The following is a 20,726-nucleotide window of genomic DNA, read 5'->3' as shown; positions in this document are numbered from 1 at the left end:
TCTAGAAAATCCACTTCTTCCATGTGTTTTCAAATTTATTATTGTCTGTACACTAAGTTAGCAAACTTGCTCAAAGCTTCTTCCTTGTAGTATTGTAATAAAATGCATGACATGGAAATAACAATATTTGTGGAGCTATAAGAACTAAACATTCTTTTAATGCATAGCTGATTGTTATAATTCAGATGCATTCATCTTCTCTTTCTCCTACACTTCTTAATGTTTACCCAAAAATACAAAGCTATGTGCCCTTGTACCATTCAACATCCCTTATTATTCATGTCTTCTGCACGATTCACTCTTCCCTAGCATAACGTTGTTCTATCGCTTTCAAAATTTTAGAAGATACTGTAGCACATGTAAAAAAAGCAAGTTCTGCAAATTTGTTCCTATTCTGTGATATGACAGAAGCATTAGAAGTCACATGCTTAAGACAGGCAGAAATCCATCACAGGACACTGATGAAACACCAAAACCAGCAAAGCAATCAAACCCATTTTCCTCTCAAAAGGGAAAGATCCCAAAGTATGACATGTAGCTCTCACTGGAATAACCCAATTCCAAAGAAATGCCAAACATTTTTCCCCAAATCTCAATACAGACAGATCTGCTTCCACACTCACAGCTTTGCTCAAGAGGTGGAGAGAAAAAAAAAAAAAAAAAAAAAGAAAAAAACACACCATAAAAAAAGCCAAAAATATTCCCTGCTGTTATTCAAAGTTCCAAAACCGTCAGCACAACTGTCAAGAACTGTGTCAATTGCACATTTCCACATAGAACAGAAATCAGAATATTTTGTCCCAGAGCTGTCCGTGGGGGAAAAAAAAAGATGCATGTCATCTTCACTCACAAAAGACCTAAGAGAAAACAAACAAACAAACAACCTCCTACATATTTTGAGCAAAGCAAATAGAAAAGGAATAAGACCCATTCTTCCTTCCTTGCAACTACTGGACAAAGCTGCATTTTGCATCTGTTTTGAAAGCCTCAGTACTGGCCAAGAGCTCCTCGCAGGCATAAGCCAGTTCCCCCAACAGTGACACCAGCACTTGAAACCAAAGCCACGGCCCCTTCACCACGCGACTGCCACCTAGTCCTCATGGCAGCCATCAAGTCCCTTTTTGTAGCAGCTTCAAGAGAGAAAGCAGAAGAAAAAGGTGCCCAATGTGTGAAACCCCATTTCAGCTAAGTAACTAGCAATCTTTGGTACCTTCTGACTAACCCTCATGAAAAAGCAGGTATGTTGAGCTGGGCAAGGGGCATGGAGAATAACCAGCAACTCCCCAGTGCCCTTCAGCTACTTTAAAGACCACGTAGAAAAGCTGAGTTCCCACAACTCTTACAGTCACCTACTGAAACGCTTCCTAGACACATGTACTCCACTTGAATTAGCTAGATTGTTCCCCCTTCACCATTGACACAAAAATTCCTTTTAATTACAGGTGAGTATCAAATCAACATAGAGAGTTTAAACAAGCCACTTTAGTCAGAAAATGCTACTCAACACTAGCCCAACAGTTTTATACAGTATTTTTTATTCCTCCTTCAACTGTTAAACTCTAATACAGTATTAGCATAAAGATTGAGCAAGATATGCAACAACTGTGCTACGGATCATCTAACTTTGCTTAAATAATCATCCCCATCATCCAACTGGTGACCCAAACACAAGAAGCCTGCAGGTACTGTGTTATCTTTCAGTGTGAAACGAAGGAAGGTGCTGTACACACTTACCTGTAACATCAAAGAACAGGTGATGTGACCAACAACCTAGAGCTTGCTCCATGAAACACAGGTTCATTGACAAACCAATGCTCTCAAGGATGAATCACCAATAACGAATACTCAGTCTCGCAGTTTCCAGCGCTACCACTTGAGCCAAGATGCTGCTCTCACGGCCACACCAATGACTTCAGTTACAACGTTACAAGCTGCTAGCAGAATTTTGCAGGTAACATCAGAAGCTTTGGCAATGAGAGTGCAAACAAGAATCTAGGATATGGCAACACTTTCTATACTGTCAATGGGATAGCTGGTTAAAACAAATGTGCAGGGGCCTTATAGTTATGTCTTGTCTTCTCCTACCCAGCCCAGACAAGGTGTAAACAGCCCAGCAGCAGGATGTGAAGTCTCTAACAAAGATAACAGGAGCTATACAAGAGTGAAACTGTTTATTACAAGACGAAAACTGTAAACTAAATTACAAAGTTAAAGCAGTGAGCTGTTCCAGAAGAGTTGACAATCTTAGATCAGCACATTGCAGTTTCTTCAACACTGAAGGGTACGTGAAGGCTTACAGTTATAACTTGAATTTGCAAGTCCCTCAGGACACGAGTACAAAAAAAAAAAAAAAGTATTTATAAAAACAATCAGCATTGCCAATAACTCAAAGGAACTAATTGTTAAGTATTTGTCACAACTTGGGCTTTTAAAATTCTGTCCTATTTCAATTATGAACACCAACAACAACAAAAGAGAATCACAGAGGAAACCAGTGAAGTTAAAAGCTTCAGTATTAACGCCGTGAAGAAACCATTTGTTTTCCCCCTACACACATATTCAAAAACTGTACTGTGGGCCAACAGAAGATTCTATTTCCCATTTCAAAATGCAAGTTTTATTCCAGTAACTTATCATAAGAATAGACTTCCACGGTTCTAATTATCAGAAAGGCAAGCACTAGGGGGGTAAATTTCTCTAAGTTTCTCACAGCATACCGTATCCGCCCTCTCCAAAATCTGTTTATTTTGGACAAATGATACAAGACTTCCTTATAGCAGGAAGTCCTGCAAGTCAAAGGCCATTGCTGAAACAGTATTTCCACTATTTTGCAATGGGAACTTAAAATCACTTGCAAAGATGAACGAAACTGCTAATCAACATTAGTAGATTTGTTCTTCAGCAATTTAACCATCACAGAGGGGAACTACTGGCTTTTCTTTGCATTCTTCAGCTTAGCACAACTTCAGAAACCCAAGTAAATCCCCACAACCCAACCCTACAAAACAGTTAACATCTACATTTGGGAAGTGAAACACCATGTGCCAACACCAAAGTTTCCAAACAATCTCATGACAGCCCTGAGCATTTCAAAGTGCAAGCAGAACATCTCCCCACATTCACCCCATGCACATGAAGCATCCCAGAAGTTTTCCATATGCTAAAAAATCCAACTGAACACTTGGCAGAAAACTATTAAATAGTTAAAGTAAGACTGGCAGATGTGAAACACGTTGCTGAATTCCTCTAACAGCAACAGCTATCAGTACATCCTGAAGAACTGCTCGCCTTGTATACTTCTGGCAATTTAGCTCTAGTAAGCCAGAGCTGAAGACCAAGGTTTTCATGCCCACCCAGATGGCTGTTAGCATACCTTCTGAGCTGATTCATGTAGCAAGATGCAAAAAGCTAATGTAGCCTTCTGAAGCAAATTTGTTATTTCTGGGTTGAAAATATTAAGAATTATAATAATTTTGTTACCTACAATCTTTCTGTTACTGTTTCGAAAGAAAGAAATGAGAGTTCCTTTCCCATAGTACGGATACCACACAAAACTATCAAGTAGCTGGTCTTGATGCACTGAACTGCAAATAAACAATTTACTGGTCATACTAACCCTTACTTAAACCTTGATATAGAAATGCTGTAATATATTTTTAAATGTGTGCTGAAGATATTAAAAATCACAGCGGCATTGTGCTTGACTTGCTGCAATTTTAATCAAATAATCAGCTGGCTAAGAGCTGCAAATAACTGTAACCATATAACCCAAAACATACATTTTTATTCCAAGTCTAGCAGCCCAAAACTGCCCAGCAAATTGGAAAAGCAAGAAAACATATCCAGTTCCTAGCAAACACATACCGAACTGGAGAACACCATTTGTTGAACTCTAGTCTACCACCACTGATATTTGAGGTATTCTTCTATCCAAAACACCCTGCTATCAACAGTGTTGAATATTCCAGAGTGGCTCCAATCAAGCTCAACAGACCCACACCACGTAGGATGGAGATACCCACTCGTAGTCCAAATACACAGCCAAGGTTAGATTATCAGCGCTTCTTGACCAGGATCATGGAGCAAAGGCACAATGCCATATTAACATGGATGCATGCTTCCAGCACCCAACACATTCTGCTTCATAAACATACCTGCCTATAACCTAAAAGCATAGAGAAGGATTTGGCTGGCTTACTCCCATTGACCAATTCACAGAGCAGTAAATTTCATATTTGCAAACACTGAGAGTCTACCAACATTGCATAGGATGAGCGAAATGCTGCAGAAACACCAGTTCATGCAAACCCTACAGTTTGTTCACATAGCCTACTTCAAGATACCGCTAGCTTGACACGAAAATGTGCCAAGGATGCAATCAAGCTGGCTTTCTGCAGAACCAGCCGGGATCCATTGGAGTCTATGAGCTCAGGAACATCATTCAGCTGTACAGCCGTAACTGGGCATAGGGGCATGCACAGGCACCAAGTAGCAACACACCTCTAGCACAGTTTATGACTTAGCCCATCATTTCTGTTTGCTACAACATGCAAAATTTACTTGACAGGAAGCCTTCCATTTGTTCTCCATAGTAAAATTTCATGGTCCAATACATGGACATGCACAGATGCTGTCACAAACCTACACTGCCAAGTAATCAAAATTCAATCATTAAAGTAAAGCCAGGACTTGCAGGTCTACACTGAAATCTTGGAAGCTACGCTAGTTCACCAAGCAATTTCAGTTAGATTATTCATGGAACAAAATTCATGGTCAAAATACATACATTTAGACCTCTGTACTATTTCTCCCATAAGTCTCTATGCAGCCTATACATAAGCACAGCTAGAAATTATGGTCCCAATCTTTCAAGGTGAACACCACACAGCATCTCAGCACCCAGCACGACTGACTGGCCACTATCCAAACCTCTTCATCTATGCAGATCACCTCCCAGAACTGCAGGGCAAAAAAAAAAAAATAAAAAAAAAATACAATAATCACGCTGAAGACAAGCAGCAGGTACCTCAGCACCTCTGAAAACCACACACACACACACACACACACACACACACCCCGGGGAGCCACAACCCATCCCCCGGGACTTTAACTTGAATGGCCCTGCCGCACCACGGCGTCGGTATCTCGAGGAGCGGTGCCCAAATAGCTAACTACAGGAAAAAAATAAAGAAAATTAAGGGGAAAAAAAGCGACCCACCTCCCTGACTGCGAGGCGGGCTCACGACCGGCGCTGCCCCCCCCCCCGGCCCGGCCCTCCCGCGCACCCCAGGGCCGGTACCGGCGGGCTCCCTCCCGCACCCCCGCCGGGGCCCGGGGCTCCCGCGGGAAAACCGCCCTCCCAAACCACAACAAAGGCCGCCGGAGCGGCCCAGCGCCGCCGCAGTGCCCGCAAAGCTCCGACGTCCACCTCCGGGCTTCCCCCGGCCGCGCCAGGCCGGCACAGACCCTGCCCGCTCCCCTCCGCCCGGCGGGGCCGAGCCAGAGCCCCAGGGACCGCGGCCAGAGAGCGGCCGCTGAAATAAAACATTAAAAAATTGAACGGGGGTGGTTTGGGGGGGGGGGGGGGGGTGTTGGCGGTGCAGCGACAATGCTCCATCACCCGAGACACCTGCGCCGCCCCCTCGGCATCCCCCCAGGGAGCGGGGCGGCTGCCGCGGCCTGCGGCCAGGCCGAGCAGGGCCGGGGACCGCGGGTCTCCGCACCCGGCAGCGCAGACCGGGCCCGGCTGGCGGTGCAACAAAGCGCCGGGCGGACAGGGCCCGGTAGACACTCACCGGGAAGGCGGCGGGTGATCTCCGTCGGTGCCCGGCCCGGCCCGCCGGGGCGGGGGAAAGGAAGAGGGGGGGGTGGGAGTATTGCAGCGGGCGGCCTCTTCTCTCGTCCTCAATCCTCCGCTCCTTCCCGCGGGCACGGCTCAGCGGGGGAAAGGGGTTACGCGCCGGGGTGGCGGCGGCCGGGCGGTGCGGGCCGGGCCGAGAGGGCGGCTCCCCCGCTGCGGCCCCGGGCGGGCTCCGGCGGGAGGTGCCGCCGCCGCTGCAGCGTCCGGGCGCTGGGGTCGTTCCGGCCCCATCAAGGCCGGGCCGGGCCGAGGGGGCCGCGCCAGGCGGGGCGGAGGGAGCGGGGCCGCTCCCCGCGGCAGCTGGTGGCCATCTTAGTCGTCCTCCTCCTCCTCCTCCTCCTCCTCCTCCTGCGCGGCGCCGAGTGCCCCCTCCCCGCCCGGCTGCCGGCGCTGCCTCCTCCCTCCGCTCCTCCTCCTCCTCCTCCTTTTCCCGGCTGGCTGCTGCTGTTGCCGCCGCTCCCGCGTCCCGGCGAGGCCGCCTGAGGAGAACCGCTCCGTAATGGCGGGCGGCGGGAGCAGCCCCTCGGGCACCGGCCCACCACCACCCCCTTCTCCTCCGCGGGAAGGCAACGAGCCCAAGAGCTCCTCTCCTCCCCCAGACCCGCTCGGCTCCACTGACACACAGCCCGTCCCCCACTCCCTCTTCTTAATTCTGGGGGGTTTTACAGTTATTTTACTTTTTAGGGTTTGGTTTCTCCCCGCGCTCTGATAGAAACCGGTGTCCTCTCCCCTCTGTCCCCGACACCAGAGGTGCTGCCCAGCCCGCCCAGGGGACAAGTCGTCCCAGGGATGGGGGATGAGAAGAATTGAGCACACGTCAACGCAAGAGCAAAGAAGCCACCTTCGGGTTGTGGTGCTTTTCCCTTAGCTTTTCATCAAGCATACGTTTAGGGGAAGTCCACTGGATATCCCTAATATCAACCACAAAGAGGATTGTACAACCACGCTGGCCAGCGAACCTCATCCGTATGATCCAAATGTTTAAATACAGAAATAATGACTCTTTTCCTAATTAAGCCAGAAATCCATTTAAATTCCCAACAGCCAAAGGACGCCTTTTGTCAGCAGGACAAAGCGCCAGTTCAGCCACCAGCCACTGCAACAGTGGGGCAAGCTTCATCCCTCGGATGCTCCTGGGGAACAGGGCAAAGGTGCGTCCGCATGTGTGTGACCAGGTACCCTTCTGCCTCTTCCCCGTCACTCATAAACTTACTTTAAGAAATCAGCTGCTAACAGCCGCTCACCCCCAAGCAGTTTTGCTTGGGGTGCTTTTTCATCTACAGAATCCCTTCTGAAGTCTTCACTGAAAAGACTAAATAGCAGTTTGGAGAATCTGGCTGCAGGGGTAAAAAGATGCAATAAACAATGCACAAACCATCCAAGACCTCTGCGTTTTGTGGGCAAATTATCACAAGCAGCAGGAACCAGGACCATTTGCCTCTTGCCTCTGCTAGAGGGTCTTATTAAATGAAGCTGTGTACTTGAGAACAAATGGAGTAAACACCATTTATCCAGCCTTTCTTCTCTGGCTATTAGCATCAAACATGCAAATCCACTTTATGTTTTTACTGACTGATGTACTGCTGTTCAGCTGGCAGTGGAAATCATCCCATCCCCATTCGGGTGGAGGAAGCCTCTGCTTAAGGCTCACGGATGTCCAGAGTGAGGCTAATTCAGCTGCTAAGGAGCATTCACTGAAGACAAATGTGTAACTCCAAATAAACAAACCCTGCTTCTCCCAACTGAAAAAAAAACAAAATAAGCAAGGACAAGTTTATCACCTCCTTGCCCACACAATACAACTCTATCTTTACTTGTAAAAGGTGTCTTCAGACATCTCTAAATTTACTGTATTAACAGGAGCAAGATTTAGCCCAACTCAGGAAAATGGCCCAGGCTATAGTTTGGGGCTGACTGGCCCTTTGCAATACATTTGTTTGTTTGTTTGTTTGTTTGTTTTCTGTGCAGGATAATCAGTGAAGAATAGGCATCAAGAGAGGAATCACGCACAGTATATCAGCCATATTCCCATCACAGCAACTGTAATATGATCAGTGGCAGAAGCTCTTAAACAGTTGGTATTCTTGTATCCCTGGAAAAAAACCTTAAATTTTATGCCATGTTTGTCTAGTTTTGTCCCTCCTAACTAAATGCCTACTTTGGGACTTTTGGACGCAGAGCATTTTAACCACCTCTTCCCCAACCACTTTCTCTCTACCCAACCACTCTTTGCAGCCTCCTCTTCTCACATCACATGCTAACAAAAATAATTATCACTGTCTGCTATGGTAAAAAAAAAAAATATGGTTGTCTACAGCTAAGGCCATATGAGAAACGTTACCAGAATAGGAAGGGAAAATGAGGAGGGTCAAAACATGAAGCTATAGCTTCGCTTTCAGGGGATGCCTTTTGAGGGTACTCACTATGTTTTGTATACATCATGGAGTAATGTATACATGGAAAGAGAAGTACATGGATTGAGTTACATTCTATCACATAGCAGCCTGAAATAATTTGCCCCTGGCGTGAAGGTTAAGCTCAAAGCTGGTGGAGAGTGTTTGTCTACAAAACAACCAACGTTTGTATCTCAGTCCATTCAAAGCTAACATGCACATTTCTTTGCACGCCTGAATTTTTACGGGTACATTCTCCTTAGTAAGCCATGCCAGTCTAGAAGGAAAAATGTGATGCGTGCTACTAGGCAGAATTTGGCCCCCTTAGGTCTATTTTCATTCTGGACTGCAGCAAGGGGAAGCACTGATTTCATCAGCTTGTTCCTACAGTTATTTCACTTACTGTGCAAGATGCAGTCTGTGAATGGTACCAAGCAGTTACACTTCACAAAACAAACAAATCTTCTCTCTGTAATTTATGTGTAGGAGGATACGTGCATCTTTCATATGTAAAGGATTAACAAGATCTGTCTTAGCCAGCTCTACTGAGTAAGAATCAAAACTTACAGAGAGAGTGCTGTTCCTAATTCTTTCTCGGTAGAGGTAGTAGATTTCCTTAGTAGGAAATCACAAAAATCCTCCAGGATGGCAGCGGGAGTTTCATGGACAGAAACAAGTTTTGCTGCGTGCCAAGTTATATTGCTTTTTTTCTTCTTGCACAGTTAATGCTCATTGCATTCCTATTTATAGTCCCCATGTTTTGGTCAGTTGTCACAGTTCCAAAATAAATAATGGCAAGCTGTAACGATCCATACTGAGTGACACCAGGCACTCTTTTTACCTTCTCAATGTATCCTCTCCTCTTGAAATGCTCATCAGAGGTACCTGCTTGTCTTTCTCACAGAAGCCGTTAATACTTACAGTGCTATAGTTAGACAAAAGGAAGTATTTACGGTTAATTTTTCTTCCACTTTGCAAAGCAACCATGCACAAGGAATGGAATCAATCATTAAAAAATGTGAAGATATATTTAAAATTCTTTGCCTCCTTTATTAGAAAGGAAGGCAAATCCAAGGCCACTGTCTTCAGTGGTGCAATGCTACTCAACTTTCAGGTGAAATGCTCACATACTTCCATCGCCTTTATTTCATACGTCTTGGGAAGTAAAGTTACACCTGTCCTGTTTGCATACATTAGCTAATAGCAAAGTGCAGGCAAATCCAGAGCTGGAAAGAAATTGCTACAGGAAAGTGAAAGAAAATTGAGGGAATTTTAGTCTTTTTTTATTAGAATATCTTTAACAGAAGAAAATAGCACTGTTTCCCTCCCTCCTTCCTCCTTGTTTATAGATAACTCTTGGTATTAAATAAGAGGAAGGGTGGAGTTGTGGAGGGCCTAGTGTCCCTGTCCTGTGACATTCATGTTGAAATTGGCTGAAATTTGAAAAAAAAAAATTAAAAATATATATCCCTTGTCACATATGTTCTTCAGAAAAATAACGGGCTGCTTATCAGAAGTTAATAAATTAAACAATTCACAAATAGTCTACCACTGAGCTCACAGCATTCGTAAAGCATTAACAGAGTCACCACAGCAGAAACAACAGCAACTCAATGGAGTAACTGTCTCAGAAAACAGCAGCCAGGGCTACTCCTTCACCCTCTGGGGCCCAGCAATCCAGCCCCGTTTTGGAGAAGTAGCCTTTTTTCTGCTGTCTGTTAATGTTAGTCACATAGTTCAAGTAAATAAACATTTGCATCCCAGTGCTGTAGGTTCAGAGTTCAAAGGTGCATGACTTATAAATAGTTTGTTACAGCTGAACATAATGTGGGGCTTTTTTCTTCTGTGACAATACCAGTGATAAAGCAGTGTTGGGTTTATTAGCAAGCACAAGAGGATGAAGGGAAGAAGCAGGACAGAGGACGGTGCGACAACAGAATTCCTAGCCCACAAAGCTTTAGGCCACATTTGTAACCGTAAAAGAAGCCATAGCTTGCAAATTTAAGTTCTCGGAATCCATGCCTTGCCTCAGAATATTTGTGCAGAACAGAATTCTTGTTACAGAGGTTGCAAGCCTAGTCACACATAACTAGTCATACATAACTGGTGTACAATGAAATATTATCAGAAGATTCAAAGAATAAAGTGTTGATAGAAATGAGCACATGCAAAACTTGCTTGTAAACAAGAACTACACTGTGCATGCATGTACATGAGAAAGAGCAGGTAGTTAAAAAGAAAATCAAATAAACTGCATGCTACTTAATTTTTAGGGAATATGGAAAACTTAGAGCTTGGAGCTATATTCACTGGGTCTAAATTTTATGTGCCTGTATAGTAATGATTCTTACAGGCTCTCAGACCTGCACAGGCAAAAGGCAAACCACAATTTTAAAGGCCTGAATTGTGTTCAGGCCACCCAAACGTGACTCTTCACGTCCAGCAAAAGTGGGAAAAAGAGCAGGTGGCGACAGAGAAGGTGCAGTTCAGTTGAGGCTGTTGTAGCTTATGCAACCTCAGAGCCTGATGATTCCAGGAGTGAATCCGAGAGGATGAGATCACACTCGAGTGAGGGAAAATGCTGCCATCTGGTGCCTCTGGAGAAATTAAAATAAATGAATAAATAAATAAAGAGGATCATCTTGGTGGTATGCTTCACCTGCAGTGGTGTCAATGCTGCCGGTTCAGTCCTGAAGATCTCCAGTTGTCTTTTTATTGTTCAGAGGTGTTACCATTCTGCATGGCATGTGAAAGACTACCTTGTGAAACCACACATTGAATCTGAAAACAGAAAGGCTAAAAAAGTGCATTTAAAAGATATTTTTCTTCTGGGCAAACTACTGTAAGTATTAATGCAGTCTTTAAGGCAGGTGATTTTAGGAAAGACTGTTTTAAAAAAAGTCCCTTAGGTCTAAGAATAACATGCGCCTCGTTTATTTTGATTAAGGTATGCATATTTACACCAAGATATTCCAAAGTGCTCTTCTATCACAAATACTATATATACAGATTTTAGTACTATGTATCAGAAGTTTGGAATCTGTACAGTAAATCTGAAAAAGAACCAGGAAGCGGCTCTTTGCTATCAGGTTTGGTGAAAAGATTTAACAGAAAAAGGATTCAATGTGTTTCTTTTGCAGAACTGACTTTGACCTTGACAGTCACTGTACAACTTCAATGCCCCACTGTTTTATCCTATGAGCATTGTAGATTACCCTTAATCAGTACATGTCAGAAGCCTCAGAGAATACAGGACAAGACACTAAACAACACTTACTTTTCTGATTTGCCTTTTACAGCAGCCTGTTTCTGATTGTTGTTGATACAGCCTCAGAGGATGTGCCAAATATGCACTGAGACACTCCACGGTGTTAGAATGAGGGAGTGTTATTTTTGTCTAAGATACTTTTATTTTTACAAGCTTTCACAGAAAGCCATAATGGTAGCTTAGAGAATCTGAAATGACTGATCAAATAAAAACCCATACATTGCTCTATTTTAATAGTAGCAGTCATAAAGATAGCTCTTTCTTTGAACTTAAATGTTTGTTCCTTGACCAAAGCATAGGAAAAATCTGAGGCCTGCAGGTCAGCTTCCCACTGGAAGAAAACTGAGTGAAGTTGGTTACGTGCCTTATTTATTTTTAAACACATCATTTTTGGAACAAAGGGATCACAAAACCACAGGTATGCAATCCGCTCTTGCAGATAAACGAACTCCCACACCACCATCAATTTCCAAGGAAGATACTCTAATCCGAGAACAGCTTCAAGCTCACAGAGTAATCTAAGGACCAGAGAGTCCTCCAACAGGTTTCTTGGACAACTTTGCAGAGCAAAGAGAAGGAACGTGTTTACAAGCAAAGAAAAGGAATTGGTGAAGCTATAACTAAAAGGGCTTTCTCATAACTGCCTTAACATGTTCTTTCCCACTTCAACTAAAGTATCTGATTTATCAAGATGTAAATTCAGTACTAACTTTCTCTCTTCCAGTGAGTGACTGGTGCAACTGAACAAAACTTTTGCCACTGCAGGTTTTTGTTATGCATGCCTGCAGACAACCCGAGTCTGTCATGGGACAGACTTTAGTAAGTGCAGAAAATCATGAGACCAAACAAAGTCAGAACACCCTCATTTCCTAAATCACTAGGGGACTGCTTTTATTCCATCTTTCAAAGAATGGACAGGTAATTAACATGGAACATGCTAGTTAAAAATATTTATAATGACTTACTGTTTATTATTATTTACCATTCCCTTTGAAAATGACAAGCCAGGTTAACTCTTTGGCTAAATTACCGAAGTTCTGTGGAAAAAAAAGGAAGAGTTAGTAGATGAACTATATGATGCTTGATGTCACTTCAGAAAGGCTGTTCCAAAAACTTACTGTTTCCACAGTAAGATACTTCTTTCATTTAATTTCTAGACTTAATGTATTTACAATCATTTTAAACACATTTGTTCCTAAAAACCCCTACATTTTCATTCAGACCAGAGCTAGACCCTCCTATAACTAATGTTGCACTGAAAGAACTTGGAGTCTCTTTCTCTTCAACATCATTAGAATTGCTTGTGGGTACATGGGAGGAGTCTGGAGCTTTTAGATATGTATGTAGCCTACTGCAGAGAAGGATTCATTTCTTTTGACAGTCCCTTGCCCATGAATCAGTCAACTTGAAGCCCTTCTTATATTATTGGCTATGTCATGTAAAATGAGTTTTAAGAAACAACAAAAGCTCTTGTCAGTGCCTGTCTTGTTAACAGTAACTTACATCATCAGTCTCTCTTCAAGTTACTGTCTGGGAAGGGCATTTCATTTCAAACATAAAAGTGTTTTCTGTGCATCCTCCATCTTCAAGTAGAGCAATTGTATCACATCAGCTAGGTGATCCAGAGAGATTTCTTATTAGCCAAACTTTTGACTATTCCAAAAGTAGACGACGAGAATTTTCTGTAGTAGATTGCAAGATAGCTGAGGGTGCCTTCTGAGCAAGCCACATAAAACATGACTGGAAAGAGCCCATGCCCTGTCAGTAGGCTTAAACCCAGTATACAGAGTCCACATCTCCACTGGATCATTCTTTAGGAGTCTGCCTATTGAGAAAAGTGGAAAAACACCAGGTTAAAGTAAGCATGATATCCAGTGTCCAGAGAGGTGAAATTGCAGTAGAGATAAGCTACACCCTTGCTATATATATTTGTGTGGTCTCGAGGATAACAAGCCGCAGTTCATCCTATGTATAATCAGAAGTTACGTGGTGCTTTTCAAATGGCTAGATGTGTTAATCTCTGGGTCCATGCTACCACAATACCACGCAATTTCCTTACAACCCCAGTTAGTTTCCCAGAAAATAATAGCTATCTGCCTACAGTCGTCACTCAGTGTACTTGCGCATTGCAAAACCTCTACTGCAGGGTTAAAAAACAGATTTAATGTGTCTTAGTTTCTCATTGATTTATGCAGACTGGTACTGATAATTATCTTTCAATAACGTGGTCTATCCATCCATTAGCATATGCTACTTTAAACATGCAAAGATTACACTTTATCTTGAGTCATAAGAGGAAAGAAGCGACTCCTGGCTTTGTATGGTTCCATCATTTTGGACAACCAGCTTTTGCAAAAAAGTTTTTTTCATAGGCAAAATGAATACTTAACCAAAAGTTCTGGAAGAAGCCACATACGAATGTCCCATGGCAAAACTAGCACCATCTCAGTACTTGGGCGTCAGCTTCCTTATGCTCTTTGGATTGATATTTTTCATACATAAATACTACCTGAAAGAATGGGTTCTTGTCTCAACACACAATTGCCACTATCAGATATAAAAGGTAGGCTTCTGAAAATGAACTGAGGCCCCAGCCTCAGAGTCTGTAACTATACCTCCAGAGGCAGATGAAGTGGTCACAGCTTGATGTGATCCACTGCTGAAGTTCAAGCCAGCCGGAAGGGTCGGTCAGACAGGACGGGGTTTGAACACTACCTTGCCAGATGCCCACTCACCCCAATGATGTTTGCAACCGACACATGGATTTATTTTATTGCTAATGGATACCATGTCTGAAAATAAGACCTAGGTGTGAAAGGCAACATTTTCGCTGGATGATTTTAAGCTTACTTTGTTTTTTAGCTTAAATCAACCGATCAAAAAGCACATAAACTAGCTTACATATTCATTTTAATCCTCTCGTCTATTCCCCTGCCTCCTTCCCCTCCATCATGTGATCCTTTCTTCTGCAAAACACCAGATAGCTTCATATGTTGTCAGCAGTAAAAAAGCAAGTGCAGGACTCTCTGGAATTTGATGGGCCTCTGACAGAAGACAGTCCGGAGTGTTATTACACACTTGCTGTCACTGCATGAGCCACTCTTCTCTCTCAGAACACCCAGTGAAGGCTTCTAGAAAACAGCCCCTTCCCACAAACTCCTCCTGATGGTGTTCCCTCATTTGGAGTGCAAATCTTTCCTTTCTCTCCCCATCATTTCCTCTTGTCCCCTCTGAAGAGATGCAAGCCCTGCAACTGATTTTATTTCCGCTTTCAGGGACCAGTCAGAAAGGTGTAGGGATATACTTTTGTCAAGTCATCAGCAGAAAACGCTGACTATCACAACTGAGCAGAGAGGGCAGTTCCTGCAAAATCCTGAAAGTTCTGGGAACTGATCAACAGAGCTTGAAAAACCTTTCTTAGCTGGTTAATAGGAATATTCACTACATGTGTCTAAAACTACATTTTCTCCAGCAGATGCTACAGGAAGTAAATCAAGGTAAAGGAGTGATATTTACAAGGAAACTAATGAATGTTATACTCAGTTGCTTCTAAATGTTAGAGATGGACCTGTGTAGACAACACTTCATCAGTTCCTTTTCCATGTCACCTAATGAGAGATCATGCAAGGAGATTTTTCTTCCCTGCTTGAAGGAAAGCCACAAACCACGTTTTTTCAGGAGGACTGCCCTGCTTAGCTCTTCTTGTCAAAGCCAAAGAGCTAAGAGGTAATGCTTGCAGAAACAGTTGCTGCAATAATTCCATTCTCCAGCATCTTCAAGAGGTACCAGTCTTTTGGCCACCCAAAGCTTCAGTTAACCCTCATACGGAGGGCTTTGATCTAGCCTTTTCTATGATTTGTGACACCATATTGAATTATTACCAAAATTACTCACCTTTAGTCAGAGATAAGGACTGCAGGAGAGAATGTGCTGGACTTCAGCCTCTCTGATACAGACTTGCCAGTTACAGATACTTGCCGTCTCATTCCCCTCACCTGGGAGTCACCGCTGGTTCTCAAACATACCTGAGGATAAGACTGCCATGGAAGTGGTCTTCGGTCCAGATTCTACTAGAACAGTAAGTGCAAAGGGAAAATTAATCATTTAAACAAATACCAGGACTAAAGCATAGAACATCCTGAGTTCACAGCACAGCTCTTACTGAGAACCACATTTGTGGTAGACTGACAGTATTGGATTAATGTGGGGGACTTTAACCTTTTTGAATGATGCAAGATTGAATCGGAAATATTAATTGGGAAAAATAATCAATATAACTTTATGTTACAGGATTTGTCTTTTCCTCCATGCCTGCCTAAAGACTGGGGGAAGACAAGACGAAACAAGAAACTCAAGTTATGTTAGCTCACATACCTCCTATTACTTTGAGAAAGGAATCACATTTCTTTGACAATTTTCCAGTAGTAATATAGCTTCTAAATTCAAGGTGAGATTGCTTTGTCAACAGGACTTGATGGTATGGTTGTACCTGCTGTAGGGAATTGTATTACATGACCTACGAATGCTATTCTACTCCCGTTTCTCTGTCACACAAACTGCCCATCAGATTTACCTAAAATTGAAAGGTGACTCAATATCCCCATCCAGAAATAACATTGATATTTTTTGCATGAGTGTAAGCTCTAGCTCATGCTGCGACACTAAACTCCTTCCTGAGACACCCAAGGAAGATCTCTACCACGTAGGAGTTTCCATGACCGTTCCTAGAGGCTTACTGAGCAATTCACATGCTTCCCACATACCATATTTCCACCATCTGCAGCTTTCACGTGGTTTCCAGATGTCCTATTGCTGCTAGCAGCCTTTTGTAAAGCAGCTTCCAGAGCAGGGCTTCCTCACTTTTTCCAGGGCAATGCCAACATGGCCACATCGTAGCCCCAGCACACCAAAACACCACGTCCAGCCTCGGCAGCACCATCTCACCACCAGCCAGAAGGCTAAACTCCGGCCAGGTTCATCTTGCTTTAATTGCACAAAGCTGCTTGCTTTTTGATTCTGACTTTTGCCAGTCCGTTTGGCAAATTCAGCCTCCCCTGGTACCCTACCAGGATTTTCACAGCCGAGTCCACCCTGTTCCCGAGCAGCCGCAGGCAATCACACACTGGCAAGACTTTCCCTACTTGCCCTCCTGCAGGTGCTACAGGGGAGGGAGTGCCCCACTGCTGTACACCCACTCCAGCTTACAGCTTTTTCTGCACAGGAGGAGTGATTTGGAGCAAGAGAAAGTGTGTCTCACAGGCTGCAGAGGGGATTTTTTTGGAGGTAGGTTGCAAGGGGAGAAAGCTGCTTGAAAGAACAAGGTGCAGGGAAGGTCACAGAGCTTTTTGGAGAGGGGAATGTTTTATAACTTCATTAAAAAAAAAAAAAAAAAAAGGAAATGGCTTGAAGAGTATCATTTGTGTGCTCGAATAGGTCCAGCTGAGCTGGTCAGCTTCAGCTGGGAAATGTTGTGTACTCCCTCCCTGGGCCAGGTACAGAACACTGGTGCATGTGGGCAGCATAGATCAGGGGAACAGGTATCAGAGTTGGCTGTTTTGCACAACTGCTTTCGTTTGGGTCATTGTCATGGGTTAACTCCAGCCGGCAGCTAAGCATCATACAACCACTTGCTCACTCCTTCCCCACCCCTGCAGGGGGATAGGGAGGACAATTGGGTGGGGAAAAAAAAAAAAAAAAAAAAAAGAAAATTTGTGGAAGTACAGTTTAGTAACTAAACTAAAATATAATAACAATAGGAATGAAAACAAATCTAACAAAAAGAGAGAATTAAAACCCCAGAACAGCCAAGCGATGCACAAGGCAATTGCTCACCACCCGCTGGCTGATGCCCCAGCAGCGACCGGCCCCTCCCAGCCCTCTCCCCCCCAGTTTCTATACTGAGCATGGTGCTCTATGGTATGGAACAGCCCTCTGGCTAGTTCGGGTCAGCTGTCCTGGCCATCCTCCCTCCCAGCTTCTTGTGCACCAGCTTGCTGGCAGAGCATGGGAAACTGAAAAATCCTTAACTTCAGATAAGAGCTGCTTAGCAGCAACTAAAACATCCGTGTGTTATCGACATCACTCCCACAACTAAATCCAAAACACAGCACTGCACCAGCTACTAGGAAGAAAAATTATCCCAGCTGAAGCCAGGACCGTCATCTCAATCCACATAGAGAAACCTTCACCTGCTTCTTCTCTCTCCTCCTTCCCAAAATACACAAAATAGTGTTTTTTGGCTCAATGAGCATGTCAGAAGCAGAAGTGGCAAATTCAAAAAGATTGTCTGCCCAAAATTTTAGGAGGCACTTGCATGCTATTATTACAAAGATGCGGCACCTGGATAGATTACATCCTTTACAAGCTGTTGCACCTGGACAAGCTGTAAGTTAAAAATTTACCAGGTGTTTTAAATAGCTAATTGCAGGGAGGTATCGCCTTTCACTCAGGTTTGAGTTTTTGGTCTGTGAATACAGCTAACTCAGGCATTACACTGCAGTCTGTCAGCTGGGCAGGTGTTGGATCATGGCTCTGGGGGAGCACTGGGTGGGTGCACCCTGCACAACCACCCTCGGGGCAGCTGCAGCCTGAGCACAGAACCTCCAACACCCTAAAAAAAAAAAAAAAAAAAAAAAAAAAAAAAAAAAAAAGCACCATTTTTGAGCTACTGGCTCTGCTTTGAGGCTCTTTTTTTTTTTTTTTTTTTATTTTTTTTTTTTTATTTTTACAAAGCCTTGCCAAGGAGATGCCTGGCACGGTTTGTACTTCCCAACTGAACAGGTAGATCCTGGAGCAGGGATACAGGTCACAGTTTGCAAGGGGAGAGCTGACCACATATAGGAGGAGGGAATTGGTATTGGTGCTGAAGCTGCAAGTAATTTTTTCTGGAGGCAGCCATACAGCCAAACTCCCTCTTTTCCTTTCTGCTTGTACTTGAAAAAAATCAGGCAGCATTCAAAAAAACTAGCCTGGGCTTTGTGGCTCCTAAACACACTGCGAGGAGGCATAGCATCTAGCTTTGTCCTTTCAGTTAGACAAAAGGAGATAAGTTTCATTTGAACTCCCTAAATATATTCTAATTTTTAATCCCAGGCAACAGTAATGTTTTTCAAAATACCGCATTCAGCTGTCAGTCTCTCAGGATCCGTGTGAATGCATTTCATTTCTCAGCTTCTCCTTAACCTGTCTCTCAAAAGCCTCACTACAAGGATTTTTGCTTTAGCATTTGGTGTGTTTGTTTTTAAATAAATATAATTTTAACCCCCCCCAACAGAGACCTATCTTTACAGCCTATCTGAAAATGCATACGAGTATAAAATAACCCATTTACTAATTGTTAGGGAACAAAGCTTAATGCTGATAAGGTTGATTTATAATGCATTTTCCCAAAAAACAATTACTGAAACAAGGACGTGAGAACCAGGCATAAGCAATGGAGAAGTTGCACAGCATTTATAAAAATAAGTTGCTGTATTAATCTTCTGTAAAACAATAGTTTAGTCCTTCTCCACTCTAGAAGTATACTAGAACTACAGTCTGAGTAAGTGTAATATTATTAAACCAATTGTATTCTCACTTAGGTCAAGTTTAATTAAGACTTGCCTTCATTCAAACAGTAATATCACATCCCTGATAAAGAGCAAGTTAAAACTCCCCTTGCATTGAACACCATCATGTTCCCAAGAGTTTCAGTGTTACCTCAAGTTAACTATGTTTAAATTATTTCTTTTGGTGTACTGATGTAAAGATCACCATCTGACCCCTTACAACAAGAGCAGCAAATGAAAGCTTTCTGCCACTTACAGCAAAGCCTGCCTTACCATTGCACCCTCATGGTGAAGTTTGCCTGCCTTAAATTGACAGTGAAGGACTACATAATTAAAGAAAAATCATTTCTGAGTTGCACTGCTTGGCTTCCTACCTCTTAAAGATCTTCCAGGGAGGTTTTCAAAGTATTCACCTTCCAAATACCTTTGTCTGGTAATGGCATGAAAACAAAGAAATCACTACAGCCTTCCTTTATGCTTTCGCTCATGGCTCATCACACTGAATTTATAAGCCTCTTCAAGTCCTCAAGCTTTTAAATCTAGAAACCGCATCAAATGTGTTACTAGTTTTCACCCTAATGTTGGTGATTTGTAGTCACTGCTTACTTGACCTTACTAGTGTAAGGGCAGCAAACTTAAAGGCAGTAGCAAAGGGGGTCACAGCTGGTTTTCCTCACTGCCCTGATGGACATCAGTGCAGCCTGGGTCTCCAGCGAGCGGTCGCACTTGGGCATCACAGCTACAACTGAGCATAAACGCTCGCCTGTGGAAGCTTTCAAGCATAGGAGTAAGTGTGTAAATTTGAAGTAATTTCTGGCTGCAGCACAGCCAAAGATAGATAGCTTCCAAGTGAGGCAATTAAGAAAACACCCTGCATTTCTTGGGCTGCATTCCTTTTTGTTAGTTTGTTTTTAAGCAAACCTTTCAAAAAGGGAAGGGGGCAGGAGTGGGAGGGACTGGACAAAATTGCTCTCAATTAAATCTGTTTTACAAGGAAGTTTTGAAAGTCTTTAGCTAGCCTAGAAGCATTCAAATTATCAGGCAATGGGGACCTTTTTCACATACTGGGATTGTACAGATGCTCCAGCCACAAACCCAAACCAAACAACCATGAACCAGGAGGATTTGTCTGAAGTTACTGTTACTGAGCCACTGTAAATAAATTCTCCTTGTGTTAAAGACATGTCAAATCAGATTTACAGTTTGTGATCTGGTGGCTAGAGGGGATGCCACCTGCAGCAGACAAGCTGTTCTCTTGTCCTTTCTGTTGTTCTGTTCTGTCTTCGTGGAAAAAAAGCTCATAAACAGCAGAAGCCTACAAGCTATTTTTTTTCTGTCTTACAACCTCTGTTTAAAAGGGGTGGTATTACATTTGTTGTATACCAGATGAGATAAATATTAATCAATGCTAACAAATTATTTGGGAAAACAAAGATGTCAAATACCATATTATTTTCTAGCCACGGTTTCTGAAGACACTGTCCTTGGTTTGAAGTGAGGTCAAATACACCAATACCTACAGACCAGCACTCCTTCTGATACCACCCTAGCAGTAGCAAGGTTATCTACTGAGTCTTACAGTGATTTATTATATTAGCAAAGCTCTTTTGGCTTAATGGTTAGTGCAGTGGAGACTTGTGTCCCCACTCAGTGACATT

General features: G+C 43.2%; 1 protein-coding gene across 5 annotated transcripts in view; it reads right to left on the bottom strand.

Annotated features, from left to right (window-relative positions):
• WDFY3 (WD repeat and FYVE domain containing 3) overlaps nt 1-6,234 on the bottom strand; it is a 181,458-nt gene extending 175,224 nt beyond the window's left edge. For all 5 annotated transcript variants that reach the window (XM_042796404.1, XM_042796409.1, XM_042796408.1 and 2 more), the window contains exon 1: nt 5,796-6,234. The gene's annotated coding sequence lies outside the window, so the exon portion shown is untranslated. The remainder of the gene's footprint in view (nt 1-5,795) is intronic.
• Between the last annotated feature and the right edge of the window lie 14,492 nt (nt 6,235-20,726).

This window comes from Tyto alba, unplaced genomic scaffold (genome assembly GCF_018691265.1).
Source record: "Tyto alba isolate M040663 unplaced genomic scaffold, T.alba_DEE_v4.0 Super-Scaffold_23, whole genome shotgun sequence".
Taxonomy (NCBI): Eukaryota; Metazoa; Chordata; class Aves; order Strigiformes; family Tytonidae; genus Tyto; species Tyto alba.
The sequence above is the reverse complement of the archived record's forward strand: the minus strand, read 5'-3'. Positions and strand labels throughout refer to the sequence as shown.